Source organism: Topomyia yanbarensis, chromosome 2, assembly GCF_030247195.1.
Source record: "Topomyia yanbarensis strain Yona2022 chromosome 2, ASM3024719v1, whole genome shotgun sequence".
NCBI classification, from domain to species: domain Eukaryota; kingdom Metazoa; phylum Arthropoda; class Insecta; order Diptera; family Culicidae; genus Topomyia; species Topomyia yanbarensis.
This window is the reverse complement of record NC_080671.1, coordinates 209,193,097-209,208,198: the sequence shown is the minus strand read 5'-3', so window position 1 is coordinate 209,208,198 and position 15,102 is coordinate 209,193,097. Positions and strand designations below refer to the sequence as shown.

The window sequence follows — 15,102 nt, the reverse complement described above, 5'->3', positions numbered from 1 at the left end:
GTTGTAGGGGAAAATGAAACTTTGCAGTCAGTGGCGTAGTAGGAAAATTTTTCGGGGGGGGGATATGAATTTTTTTTATATATTTGAAAAAAATGTTCAAAAATATTCTGAGCAGGAGAAAAAAATGTTCAAAAACCAACAACTCAGGGAACGGGTTTGGGTAGTCAAGGTAGGAAAGCTAGCTGTTGGTATAGAATAAATGCTCTTCCTCTACGAGGACAATCTGGGCGGCAAACTTCAGACTGTCTAATTCACTGAGCCCTTCAGTTCCCTTGTGCCATTCAGTACCACTTCCTCGTTGAGCTTCCGACTGGTTCGCGAACTACTCGGTCTAGTTTTCGACGCTAGATCTAGCCTACTCCGACGAAAAATTCCTCGGCGAGAGAAGTTCGAGCCAACCAGCCAGGTGCTGCGGTCAGTTCGGCGATTCCGGTAGAGTAGGGCATCCGGTTTGCTGGATCCCCGGCGCGGCTGGTGGTGTATCGTCGCGGTCCACGCGGTCTCGTTCCCGGCGATGAATCTGACTGTAAGCTGACGGAGAGGTCCCAGACGAAAGAAGTTCTCCCGATACCGATTCTTATTTGGTTTCAGTACCACAACTTCTTGATCCCTTTGACTCCGTAACCGGTGCCATTTAGCACCGCAACTCCTTTAAGCCATTTAGTTCTCTTCTTGGGCCATTTAGCACTACTTCCTTGATGGTCCATTCAGTCCTCGACTTGTTCGCGAACAACTCGGTCTAGTCCCCGACGATGGACCTGACCTACTCCGACAGAATTCCCCGGCGAGAGAAGTTCTCCCGAGATCGAGCTAATCAGCTAGATGCCGATGTCAGTTCGGCGATTCTGGTGAAGCAGGGTATCTGATGTACTGGTGCGCCGATGACCCGCGACTAGTGGTATCTCGTCGCTGTCTACTCAGTCTAGTCCCCAGCGGTGAATCTAGCTTACGCTAACGGAGAGTTCCCTGGCGAAAAAAGTTTTCCCAATATCGATTCTTCTTTGGTTTTCGCTATTTTTCTATCGGAACAACCGGTGGGGTGCCGTGGTCGGTCGGGCGAATCCGCATGGAGCGTGACGTCCGGTTCGCTGGCGTTTGGACGACTCATACTCGCTGCTCTGTTGCAGTCTATTCGACTAGTCCTCGGCGGTGGATCTAACTTATACCTGCGGAGAGTTCCCTGGCGGTGATTGCTCTCCCGAAACCGTTGTTCGATGTCCATTCCGCTGTAAGACGGTGTCGATCTACATCAGCGGTTCTCAACCTTTTTCTTACCACGGACCCCTTAGATATCACACTGGGTTGCTGTGGACCCCCACAGATAAACATAAATTTTGTATGCTATCAATATGTTATTTTCAATTTGTTAGGAAACAAGATTTGAAATTTCAATATGCACTCGGAAAATATATTTCTCTTCGCGGACTCCCAGCAATGACTTCGCGGCCCCCTAGGGGCCCGCGGACCCCAGGTTGAGAATCACTGATCTACATCATATCTCTGTTTACTGCGTTCCACGTCCCTACGTCACTTGTAATTCTGTAGGCTACATTATCCGGGTTGATATCCGGTCCTCCCGTTTTAAGTAGCTCCCTGCACGTCCCTTCAAACCTCGGACATTCAAAGACTCTGCTCGGACATTCAAAGACTTCAAACCTCGGACATTCAAAGACGCTCCGGTGTCTCCTCGACGTTCTCACATTCCCGGCACAGTGTTGACGTTGCGTACCCACACCGATGAAGATACTCCTTAAGCATCTGTGGCTCGGTAGGAGCTGTTTCAGGTGGAAGGTTATCTCTCCGTGCTTTCTATTGACCCACGTCGACAGGATTGGATGAGCCGGTTGGTCCACTTACCTTTCTCCGTATTATCCCATTCCTGCTTCTACGTCACCATCGAATCGATTATCATCATCTTCTTCGCGTTTCTGACGTTTCATTGATTGTAGCACTTGATATCCTCCGTCAGGGTAATGCAGATGGGAATCATCTCGGCGTCAAGGCATACTGCCTCCGGTACGCAATCGCAACTCGTACGACCAGCAGTCGAAGAGTCCTGTTCAGCTTTTCGCGGTTTCACTTGGTTTTCAGCGCCGCACCCCAAGCAGGAGCCCCATATCGCAGTATCGATGACGAAACACTAGATAAAGACCCAACATTTCGCATGTGTAATCAACGTGGTTGTTTAAGCTCAATCAGTCGTCGATTATCACTCCCAATTGCTTCAGTGCACGCTTCGATGCATTCACATGCCCTTCGATGGTGATCTGTATCCGCTGAACCGCTTTGCAGTAGCTGTCCTACAACAAATCCGTCTTGTAGTGAGCTATTTGCAGCCTGACCCGTTCATCCAGCTCTCGATCGCATCTATTGTCTCCGTCACCGACACCTCCATTTCTTCAAGTGTCTCACCGTTATTGACACATCGTCCACGAAACCAACGATTTTCACTTTCCTGGGCAGCCGCAGTGTTAAGACCCCACACTAATAGAATATATTCGTAAATCGCTAGGAATTAATTTCGTACAAACAACTTTCATAAAATATACGAATTTTTCGTACATATGATGAACCGTTCGTAGTTCCATCGAAACTCTTTTATTTTGTATTACGAGTTTTTCGTGAAAACTACGAAATGACTTTCGTTGGCTTATTATGAAACAGCTTCATTCAGCAAACGAGTCGTTCACTGTTATATACGAATATCTTTATAATATTTACGAGCACCATTCATCAAACCGTCCACGTCAAAAGAGCAATATGGAGCCATTGTTGCTATTCGTCAGATAATTGTTGTTCTCTGACTATTTAGTAGTCGTATCCGTGTCCGCCAGTTGCAGGAAGATTTCTTGAACCTCTTTCGCTTCCAGTTGATTCGGAATCTGGAGCAGTACAGAATCGATTGAGCCGTCGCGAACTGCTCGTTGATTTTGTATGAACAATTTTGAGTTTTTCTCTGCCGGAGCAATATCGGTGCTGTCAAACATCGATCCTAAAAGATCGAATGCGACCAACGAAATCGTTTGTAATATACATAAACGTTTATTAAAATAAACGAAACATTTCGTTTCTTTCACGAAAAATAATGTCGATAACTTTCGTGCAATGTAAACTAAATAAGTAAAATTTACGAAAACTTTCGTTCATCAAGCGGCCATTTCTTCGTACCACAATAAAATCGATTTGGCCACATCGATTTTTTTAAATAAAAAAAAACGATTTTGTCAAACATCGATCCCAAAAGAACAATAAGAGGCTAATAAATACGAAAACTTTTCTAAGATAAACGAAAAAATTTCGGGCGACCAACGAAATCGTTCGTAATATACACAAACGTTCATTAAAATAAAAAAAACATTTCATTTCATTCACGAAAAATAATGTCGTTATCAACGATAACATTCGTGCAGTGTACATACATTAAATGTGTAAAATTAACGAAAGCTTTCGTTCACCATACGGCCAATCTTATTCATAAAATGAACGAAACTTACTATTTACAGGGCACGAAAATACTTCGTTGCAGAAAACGACGCATGAATTCGTGCATTACATGATTCATTATATTCACGAATTTATATTATCAGTGCATCCCATTACAAAGTGTTGGACAGAGAATGGAGCCCTGAGTAACGCCCGCTGCGACTCGCATCGCCTTCTGCCCTTTTGTTCGTCTGGGATAGCAGTGCTCTACTCCGGAAGTAGCTCTTCAGGATGCCACATTCTTTTATGCCACGCTGCGCATTGGTCTATTCGAGGCTGAATGGCCCGGTGACTTCCGCCACGGTTGGCATTCCATCCGGACCGGGGGTTTTCTTTGATTTTAGTCACATCGACGTGTCTTTGAGCTCGTCGTTAGTCACTTGCCACTCGACTGTGTTACCTCCTTCTTCTTCGCCGTACGGTGTTGGTGACCAGGTATTTGTATCGTGATTCGGGAAGAGACCCTCAACGATTATCTTTAGCTTACCCGGGCATGTTTCAACTGGTGTCGACGAACCCTCGTCTTCGTCATGACGACTCAGTACGCGTCCCCCAGGGATTGACGTTTATTTCTCAGCACAGATACTTATGGCACTTGGCTTGCTAAGCTTGATCTCCCGTTTTAAAGAGTCCCTACCTTCTAGATGCGCTCCTCTCTCATTCTCCGATCTTGCGCTCTGAGCCCGCCTTCTGTCTCTAAGACAAGCAGCGTTTAGCGTACTGAGTTACTCATTTAACCAGTAAGCTGCACGCCGTCTACTACATGGCCCTAGTTTTCGTGACATTGTAACGTCACAAGCCGTCACAATCCTTCTTGTTAGCCGGCAGCCGTATCAACGTACTTGATTCCGTTGTTCGCCGAAGTAACTCAACAAAGAGGTTTTCGTTAAAGGCGTTCGTCTTCCACTTTAGCTTGCCGCCCGTCTTTCTTCGTGCTGCAGCAGGGTTCCATTGGCCAATGCGGTAGCGAATCGCCTGGTGGTCTCTATGGGGATACTTCTCTCACACTCTCCAGTCCAGTGTTCGCCGTCAGTCAAGGACTACAGAATGTGGCGAAATTTCTCTCGATACCGATATCCGTTTCGTGAACCATTAAGCTCCTAGCTCCTCGCTTCGCCGCGATCTACCCGTTATAGTCCTCGGCGGTTGAGCTAGCCTCCATAACGTGCCGAAAGGAAGGTGTTGAGTCTGCAGCCAATTTTCACTACAAGGAAATATTTTCACAGGATAACTTTTGCAAATGAAACTTTGAGAATTTCATTTAAAATATTAGGCATTTTTTTGTTCAACATATTCATTTTTTTCAAATTTCTCCAAAATATTTCGGGGGGGGGGGGGGGGTTTCGTCCCCAAAACCCTCCCCCGCTACTACGCCACTGTTTGCAGTTCATTTGCGATAAATCTGCCAGTTTAGGACTTAATCAAATAAATCACATAAGAAATCAGCGACATTGCTATTTAGATTAATTATTTATTATAATTTATTATTAATTATTTATTAATGACGAATATAGACGAAGACTTCTGTGTAACGGAATCACTTACTCCCTTATGGAAGAATGAAGCTTATCATACAGCCATTGAGTTTTCTATATTCTTGCATGTTAACGACAGACCTGGTGATAGTGAATTTGAGGAGGTATTTGATTACGAGTCCGCTAACTATGAAAGCTTGAGGCAAAACATTAATGCAATAAACTGGCAAATGATTTTAAGAAATGAAGAAAATGTTGAAGCTGCCGTAGACATCTTCTACAAAATATTATTTGAAGTCATTCACGAAGATATACCATTGAAAAGAAGAAGGCGTCACTATAACTCAAAACATCCCATCTGGTTTAATAGAGAAATCAAAAATTTTAAAAATCACACAAAATCTACAAAAAATACAACAGCGAAGATAACTTAACAAACTATTTAAATCTATGCGATCAATTGAACCTTGCCATTGATATAGCGTTTGAAGAGTACAATGCAAGAACAGAACGCAATATAAAAACTTGCCCAAAAAACTTCTTTAATTACGTAAAAACTAAAATAAAATCGGATTATTTCCCAACAGAAATGCATCTTGATGGAAAGGTAGGCGATAACTCAGAGGAAATCTGCAATCTTTTTGCAACATTCTTCCAGGAAGTTTACACTACATTTTCAGAGAAGGATCGAGAGCGTGAATACTTTTCATTCCTCCCAGAACTTTCAAGAGATATTAACATTAAACAGATAAAAGTACATACAATCATGGATGCCTTAAAAAACTTGGATAGCTCTAAAAGCCCTGGACACCGTTCCTCCGGTGTTTTTAAAAACTTTGTCAATAGAACTAACCGCTCCTTTATTTTGGCTTTTTAATATGTCTCTAGAATCAGGTTGTTTTCCTAAAACATGGAAAAGCTCTTTCCTAGTTCCAATTTTTTAAAAATGGTAAAAAATCCGATGTGCGTAACTATCGTGGAATAGGTATCATCTCGTGCATTCCCAAGATTTTCGAGGCGATTGTTAATGAAAATTTATTCCACCAAATCAAGAACAGAATTACCCATGTGCAACATGGTTTTTTCAAAGGGCGTTCTACAAGTACAAATCTACTCGAATTCTTTAACTACACATTAACAGCAATGGATAACGGAAACCACGTTGAAGCTCTTTATACAGATTTTAGCAAAGCATTTGATCGCATCGACATACCCATGCTACTTTTTAAATTAGAAAAAATGGGGTTTGAGCCAGGACTTCTCACATGGGTACAATCATATCTTACAAATCGTGAACAAGCTGTTAGATTTAAAGGGATAAAATCAATCCCAATTCAAGTTACATCAGGAGTCCCTCAAGGGTCTCATTTGGGCCCGCTATTCTTTATTTTATTTGTTAACGACATTTCCTTCATTCTAAAAAATGTAAAAGTTCTTATATATGCTGATGATATGAAACTATTTCTAGAAATAAGAAATGGTGAAGACTTTCAGACATTTCAAAACGAAGTAAATATATTTTATACATGGTGTAATAAAAGCCTGCTGAAACTGAATGTAAAAAAATGTAATTCCATAACATTGAGTAGAAAGAATAATATACAGAACAATAGAATCTTATTGGGAAATCAACAAGTAGAAAAGTGTGACAGAATAAAAGACCTAGGAGTTATTATAGATTCCAAAATAACATTCAAAGATCATTATAACACAATAATTAACAAAGCAAACAGCACACTAGGTTTTATTAAACGCTTCAGCTATAATTTCCAAGATCCCTACACAATAAAAACATTATATGTAGCCTATGTGCGTTCAACACTAGAATATTGTAGTATAGTTTGGTCGCCTTTTTCAGCAACGCATGCAAACCGGATAGAATCAGTACAAAAGCAGTTTTTGATGTTCGCTCTTCGTAAACTAGGTTGGACTGGACTACATTTGCCATCTTATGAAGCACGGTGCATGCTAATTGACATTCAAACCTTGAAAGATCGTCGTGAATTTTCTATGGTAATATTTGTAAGCGACATTGTATCACATCGTATTGATTCAATCGAACTTTTATCGAAACTAAATTTTTATGCTCCTTCTCGACAACTACGTAACCGCAGCATCTTTTGTACAATTCGCCATCGCACTAATTATGCCAAGTTTGGCCCTTTAAACCAAATGATGAATATTTACAACAAACATTGCGAAAGCATTGACTTCACTATGTCGAAAACAAAACTTAAGCAGCAGTTTAAAGTAAACCAAAATTTTAACTAGTGTTAAGTTAGTTTAATAATTATTATAAGAAACCGGTCTACATCTGATTGACGCCTTGAAATAAATAAATAAATAAATAAATAGATTGTAATAGAACATCGTTTTATTTCCAATGTCGCCAACATGATCCCATTGTATCCATCGAGACAAAATAGTCTTGGCAACCTATCGACCGTCGGACATGTCGTTCTTACTACTTTACAGCAGCAGTAACCGCTACAATGTTTTCATCCAACAATAAATCTGGGGTCCCAAAAAGTCCTATGTCAAAGCGACTGCGAATCAGAGAGCTTCGGACGGAGCCACTTCCAGCGATGGAACGCCAGAGCTGACACATCTGTTTCAGCTGAAAGAAGCTGGCGTAAACTCCGATACCCAAGTAGCACGCTTTGTTACTGTACAGTATCTGTAACTCTCTTGGTAACAAATATGTTATAGAAAAAGCGCACTTTGTTTGTATGTTGTGCAACATGTTCCTAATTGCAGCAAAATAATGAAAACAATAGCTGTGCCATTTGTCGAGCACTGGGTAGTTGGACAGTTCTGTTTTAGGGTGGAATGGCAAACAAAGAGGCATTTGCAACTTGTTAGACTGTTTGTGCAAGTTAGCAAAGTTTCTGATTAGTTTCACAACTGTTATTGATGTTTGCATACTTAACACTATTGGCCAGCTCTATAGTTACATATTTGCACAATCAGTTTAAAAACCCGTGGAAATTCTTTTCAAATATATCCAACAATAAAAAATATTGTTTAGCAGTTGTGCAACAGTTAAAACTTTCAACAAGTTGCAATTGCTACTTGGGTAGCGCCACTGTCATCATAAATGCTTCCGTTATTGTGCCGTACTCGAGTGCTACTGAATGCTTCGCGCCAATAAAGATTTGAAGACGATGTAACAGCTGCAAAGCGCCTTCACCGCGGTTGCGCTGGAGCTCTCCAGCGGAGGCCCTGGGCCGGCCACCGGACTCAAAAGTTGGACCAATCCTCTTGAACTACAAACGAATCCGGAAAAGCCTTCTTTCCTCCTCTCTTGGCAAGTAGGCAGAAGAAACCCTTACTATCATTGATAGGACATCGAAGGATCTTCAAGGTTCAGGTACAGGCTTCCTGATTAATGTATCGATGCAATTATTCACTGGCTAGTTCAGCTTTATGAACCATTTCCATAACTATTTTGTATTTGTTCAACAGAAATTTTTACTCTTGCAAAAACGCGACAAGTGAAAAATTACATCCATCTCTCGCCAAAGCCTACTCGGAATCCACGAGATCATTTTCCAGAAAGATGGTGATCCAAAACACATGGCCAAAATAGTCAAAGCTTGAGTACAAGAACAAAAACTCAATGTATTATATTGACCATTCACAATATGACTCACTCCTACCCCCCCCCCCCCCCCAAGAATATAAACGAGCTGCGGTTCAGAGTTGAAGAGGAATGGTGCAGAATTCCAATCCATATAATCGAAACATTGGTCGAGAGCCTCCCACATCGTCTAAAAATGTAATAAAAAACCTGTTTTAATCTACCTAGAGGTGCAATTGTGCCTTTCTCATTTCTCCAAACTATTATTTAATAGCTGGTTCGTACAATATAACATTATGGAAATGTCTTTCATTCTTATTACACTTGGTAAGTATATATAAGAGCACCTTTTTGCATTCATCGCGGTATCGGTTTGAATCGGAGTTTTCTATGTGATCGCACTCCACAACCCGTAACTCCGGAGCCGGAAGACGGATGGAGATGGAATTTAATATCAGTTTCCGGGGACGCAACACCTTTCATTTGAGACTAAGTTGATCAAATCAGTCTAGCCATTTTCGAGAAACCAATATAACTGATATTCTGAATTTGGATGCCTCCTGATCCGTCGATGGTGGCCAGTGTGGCCAAAGAGACTGAATGACTGTTGGTGACCTAGATCTACAAATTCAACAGTTGTGTTTATAATTTGGAAAAAAAAAATCACCTTTTTACATTCATCGCAGAATTCGTTAGAATCGGGATTTGCTGCGTGATCGTACGTATCACCTCGTAATTCAGGAACCAGAACTCGGATCCACACAAAATTCAACAGCAGCTGATGGACCTTTCATTTAAAATCAAGTTTGTCAAAATCGGTTCACAAAATTCCGAGAAACCGATGTGGACAAATCAACAAATTTTGTTTTGTAACCATACTCTTCAACTCGCAATCCGGAACAAGATGTCGGTTGAAAATGAAATTCAATAGCAACCTATGGGAATATTATACCTTTCATCTGAATTTTAGTTTGTAAAAATCGGTTCAGCCATCTCCGAGAAACCGATGTGGACATTTTGTTAACAAATCTGCACATACACACACATACATACATACATACATACCTATATACATACATACACACATACATACATACATACATACATACATACATACATACATACATACATACATACATACATACATACATACATACATACATACATACATACATACATACATACATACACAAATACATACACACATACATACACACAGATATTTTGCGATCTCGGCGAACTGAGTCGAATGTTATGAGACTCGGCCCTCCGGTCCTTGGTTAGAATGTCGGTTTTTGCAACAATTGCATAACCTTTCTATATGAGAAAGGCAAAAGAATAATATTTAATTAGCTTAATCATCATGAGTTCAATGTTATTTTCATGTGATTATATTTTGAAATGTTGGTGGAATGGGTTTGAAAGTGGAGAGAATGGGGGGTTAGTAGAGTGGGAGTGGAGGATGCGTCAGAAATCCTTCATCTTATTTCGGTACCCGGGGTGGATGAAGGAAATGCGGGTGTGAGGGTGGTCCAAGGGGAGGGGAGTGATGAAGGAGGGAAGTGTAAGGGCAAGGCGGGAGGGGAGGGGCGGCGACCCTATACTCAACTGCATATTTTGCCTTCTATTTGAGACTTGGTTTGAGAAAATCGGTTCAGTCATCACCGAAGAACCGATGTGACTTTAATTGGGGAATATGCCCGGAATTACGGACTTCCGGAATCGTCGATAGTGGACAATATATTCAAAGAATGTTTGATTGGCAATCAGTGATCTAGATCTGCGATTAGAAGTAATTTGGTAACCATTTCAATAGTTTTAGCCTCTGAGGTATTACGATTGTACCGATTTATATGGTAACTCCGGAAGCAAGAGTCAGAACCGAATAAAATTCAGCAGCAGTCCATGGTATTACTGTATCTTTCATTTGAAATCAAGTTTGTAAAAATCGGTAGAGAATACGTTGGGGAATGGGTGTGATATTAGCTTAGGAACTTGGCGGGTTCCCCGGGGGCGTCGTAAACCGTCATAGGTGGCCAATGTGGTCAAAGCTGCTTTAATTGATCACTAGTGGTCCAGACCCGCAAACTAGAGTAATGTTACATCAATTTTAATATGTTTTACATCATTTTAACATCATGGTGGTACCAGTTTATATAGGAATTTGCTGTGACTCTTCACTCTTCAACCCGTAACTCCGGAACCGGAAGTCGGATCAACTAAAAATTCAATAGCAGCTTATGGGAGCGTTATACCTTTCAGATGAAACTAAGTTTGCGAAAATCGGTTCAGCCATCTCTGAGAAAATTGTGTGAGTTTAAATGACACACACACATATACATACACACACAGACATTAGCCGATCTCGACGAACTGAATCGAATGGCGTATGACACTCGGCCCTCCGGGCCCCGATTAAAAAGTCGATTTTTACAGTGATTGCATAGCCTTTCTTTATATGAGAAAGGCAAAAAGGAGCGAAATCGGTTAAATTAAAAATTAAATTTGAAAAAAAAATTTGAGTTCCGGATTATATGGGAATATAATATATTTCCGGAACCATATAAGAGATCCGTGCGAAATTTTATAGACACCTGTGGGGATAATATAGCTATCATTTGGGGCTAAGTTTGCGAAAATCGGCCCAACCATTTCCGGGAAATTGATGCAAGTTCGTTAATTTTGAAAGATGGCCGCTTTTCCCGGGCACTTCCGGAACCGTTTATGATGAGATTCATTTCAGACTAAGTTTGTCAAAATCGGTTCAGCCATCTCTGAGAAAAATGAGTGACATTTTTGGTCACATACACACACACAGACGCACATACACACACATACATACATACACACATACATACACACGCACAGACATTTGCCGAACTCGACGAACTGAACCGAATGGTATATGTCACACACAGACATTAGCCGATCTTGACGAACTGAATCGAATGGCGTATGACACTCGGCCCTCCGGGCCCCGATTAAAAAGTCGATTTTTACAGTGATTGCATAGCCTTTCTTTATATGAGAAAGGCAAAAAGGAGCGAAATCGGTTAAGTCCCAACAAGGCGATTTTCATAAAAAAAAAAAATTTTCGAGATAGCAAAATCTCGACGTTTCATGTATTTTAAAGATGTTTGGCATCAAAAATACGAATTCGATTTCTGAAATTTCATGGGGTCCCCCCCTTGAAAAAAAATTTTGAGTTCCGGATTATATGGGAATTTCATATGTGACCGGACGGTTCAGTGTATATTTCCGGAACCATATAAGAGATCCGTGCGAAATTTTATAGACATCTGTGGGGATAATATAGCTATCATTTGGGGCTAAGTTTGCAAAAATCGGCCCAACCATTTCCGGGAAATTGATGTAAGTTCGTTAATTTTGAAAGATGGCCGCTTTTCCCGGGCACTTCCGGAACCGTTTATGATGAGATTCATTTCAGACTAAGTTTGTCAAAATCGGTTCAGCCATCTCTGAGAAAAATGAGTGACATTTTTGGTCACATACACACACAGACGCACATACACACACATACATACATACACACATACATACACACGCACAGACATTTGCCGAACTCGACGAACTGAACCGAATGGTATATGTCACTCGGCCCTCCGGGCCTCCGTTGGAAAGTCGGTTTTCAGAGCAATTGCAATACCTTTCTATTGAGAAAGACAAAAATAAAGGACTTTGGACCAAATGCTAGGATACTAGTAGAGTTCCATTGATAAAAATCGAGCAAAAGCGGATAAATGGACCTTAAACGGATTATTAAGTTTATTTTACTAGCAGAATGGAATAAAAGGCGATTTTTTTCAATCTTCATATCTGCCATTATATAGACGATAAAAGAAAATAAAAATGTCTTTAAAGTGTGGTGAAATAAAAAAGCTAGTATAATCTTATATAAATTTTTGAATTTTGTTTCCAGTTTTGCTCGCCACTGTACACTGTAGTAAACAATTACAGTTAAGTTTCTGTACGATGAAACATTCTTTTCGGCAATTTAGTTTTGTCATTTTCTGGCAATAATTACCTCAGTTGTTATGTTATGAATTTTGTTATGATCAGTGGTGTGCATTAATCATGGCGAAGAGGATCAAATCTCAACGAATTTGAAAGGATGAAGTGAACCCATAGTATCTATTTCAGCAAACTTTAGTAAAAATATAGTTGAACAAAAACTCTGTTCAATCATAACGTGTTCACATAGTTGACATTCTCCTGGAATTCTGTATGTAAAAGTATAGTATCTAATGGGTAATTTTATTAATTCTGTAAAAGTTTTGAGAACAAACATTGAAGAAACATTCTTCAATACCTGCCTATAATATTACTATTTTTGATAATTTACCTCTTATGTAGAGCTTATTAAAACCATAATGTGTTATTCAGTCGATGGTATGAAATACCTGAATTTAGTATTCCGCAGTTGTTTTGTTCTGCTTGGGTAGTCTCCAGCCCTGATATGGGTCGAAATTTCATTATATAGCACGCTCTTGAAAAAAGCCACATTTTTATGTCACCGTGGTCGTGTCCTGCACACAACTCTTATTTTTTATCAAATCCTTTGAATTAAATCATAATTCGATGTCAATACACTCAGGTTTTTTTTACGCGGGAGATACAGGCCGCGTAAATAAAAACCGCGTAAATTTCAAAATCCGCGTAAATGAAAACCGCGTAAATTTCAAAATCCGCGTAAATGAAGACCACTTAAATTTAAGAATCCGCGTTAAAGGGAACCTCGTTGATGGATACCGCGTAAATTCCAAAATCCGCGTAAATGAAAACCGCGTAAATTTCAAAAACCGCGTAAATGAAAACCGCGTAAATTTCAAAATTTGCGTTAATGAAAACCTGGATAATCGTAGTTTTCCCGTTCGAGAAAAGTGTAATAGAGATTGATAAGAATGCGGTCTGTATTGTGTTGTCAAATTCAATTCTTCTGTTTTCATCAGGAAAATGAAGAAAATACATAACAAATTATAAACCCCCTACAAATCTGGGGAGTCAATTTATTTCGAGTCCTGAAATGTTAGTCTTGATTTCTAGTTATAGTTTATTACTCTTTATTAATACCCTATACGCGTGTTCGGATTATTCAACACGAATAGGTTAAGCATAACAAAAGGTCACTGTAGAATTTATCTCATATTTTTTAAATTAGTAGATGAAATAAACTTGGCGACTTGTAGGTATCAAGCACTGATGCTTTAAACACAACATTATGATAATTAAGCGATTCATTTTCTATGAACATTGACACTTTCTAATGTTCGTAATTTACACGTTTAATACGACAGTATTATAATCGATAAATTCGCATTTATTTACTTACCTTTACTACCAAATTTACACGACGACCATCAGAAGAGCAGAATCTGAAAATAATGATACTTTATAAAAATTCAAATATTTGCTCGAGTTAATTCGATTTACTTTTCTTCTGCTTATATGTTTATACTTTTATATGTTAACTACATTTTAACTGAATCTCCAAAACAATGCGCTGTCCGCGATGAGATTTCAAAACAAGGTCTCACTGCATTTCGGTCTGCTACAGAACGATGTCCAGTACTATTAGTTGCGCGCTTGCGTAGCAAATAATCGATAGCTGTTCAGTGCCAGGACTATCAGACAGCTGTAAGAACGAATTGAATGGTTGGTATATTTTCTAATGAAGTATTTATTACGAGCGGTCTAGCAAACTATTCAATGTAAATTAAATTTTACGTGCTTTTTTAATTCTGCTGACATCTTTCACGAATGTTATGATGACAGAAACTACCAGTTAAATGTATTCGCACAATCCTAAAAGGAATTTGTCAGTTTGACGTTTTACTTATGGTGGCTTTAATGACCAGTCTTTTGATATAATTTTATTATTCTTTATATCGGACTAAGCAAATACACATGTTTCATATTTACCCCCCTAAAGCGATGTGTAATACCAGTTAGAAAACCCACATCCTATCCACCTCAATGGCACGGAGGTAGATTGCAGAAACCATCACATGTCGCAGTGGTGGTGTTGTTTTAAACAATTGAGGTATAGCACAAGCGGATCCGGGATGAAGACTTGGGGGTCCGGATTTTTCCATCCCCCCACCCCGAAAATTCCAACTTGTTGTAATTTTAAATTAGTTTCAACCTAAAAATCATTTTAAACCAAGTTTCCACTGATTTTCCTTAAATGATGATATTACGTACTACGTATTATACATGGTTCATTCCACAATCGAATTTCCTGAGCCCCACCACTCTCGAAAAATGTGGCTTAACGTTCAAAGTGATTATCTCTAAAAACGAACAATGAATCGCTCCGCCGACGCTTCACTTTTTCCGCACAACCGAAAATATTTTTTAGCTTTACTTAAGTTGTAGGTATTGTGTCCTGCACAAAAAAGTTTTAGGCGATTTTTTCCTTAGAAAGAGAGGCAAAGTGCATTGGCTTTCGAGCCGAAGTGTTTCAATGTCGGCATGATCTCGACAGAATCTGAACTTCTGTACTAATTGGCGTCGCACAGTGTGCGACAACCGGCAGAAATCTCA

General features: G+C 39.8%; 1 protein-coding gene across 5 annotated transcripts in view; it reads right to left on the bottom strand.

Annotated features, from left to right (window-relative positions):
* LOC131682810 (polypeptide N-acetylgalactosaminyltransferase 2-like) overlaps window positions 1-14,302 on the bottom strand; it is a 278,322-nt gene extending 264,020 nt beyond the window's left edge. For 2 of the 5 annotated variants that reach the window (XM_058964571.1, XM_058964570.1), the window contains exons 1-2: window positions 13,990-14,174; window positions 13,889-13,931 (exon numbers count right to left, since the gene is read on the bottom strand). The gene's annotated coding sequence lies outside the window, so the exon portion shown is untranslated. Of the gene's footprint in view, window positions 1-13,888; window positions 13,932-13,989; window positions 14,192-14,283 lie in introns of those variants that run through there. The other 3 variants (XR_009304157.1, XR_009304158.1, XR_009304156.1) reach the window with 3 other exon arrangements.
* Between the last annotated feature and the right edge of the window lie 800 nt (window positions 14,303-15,102).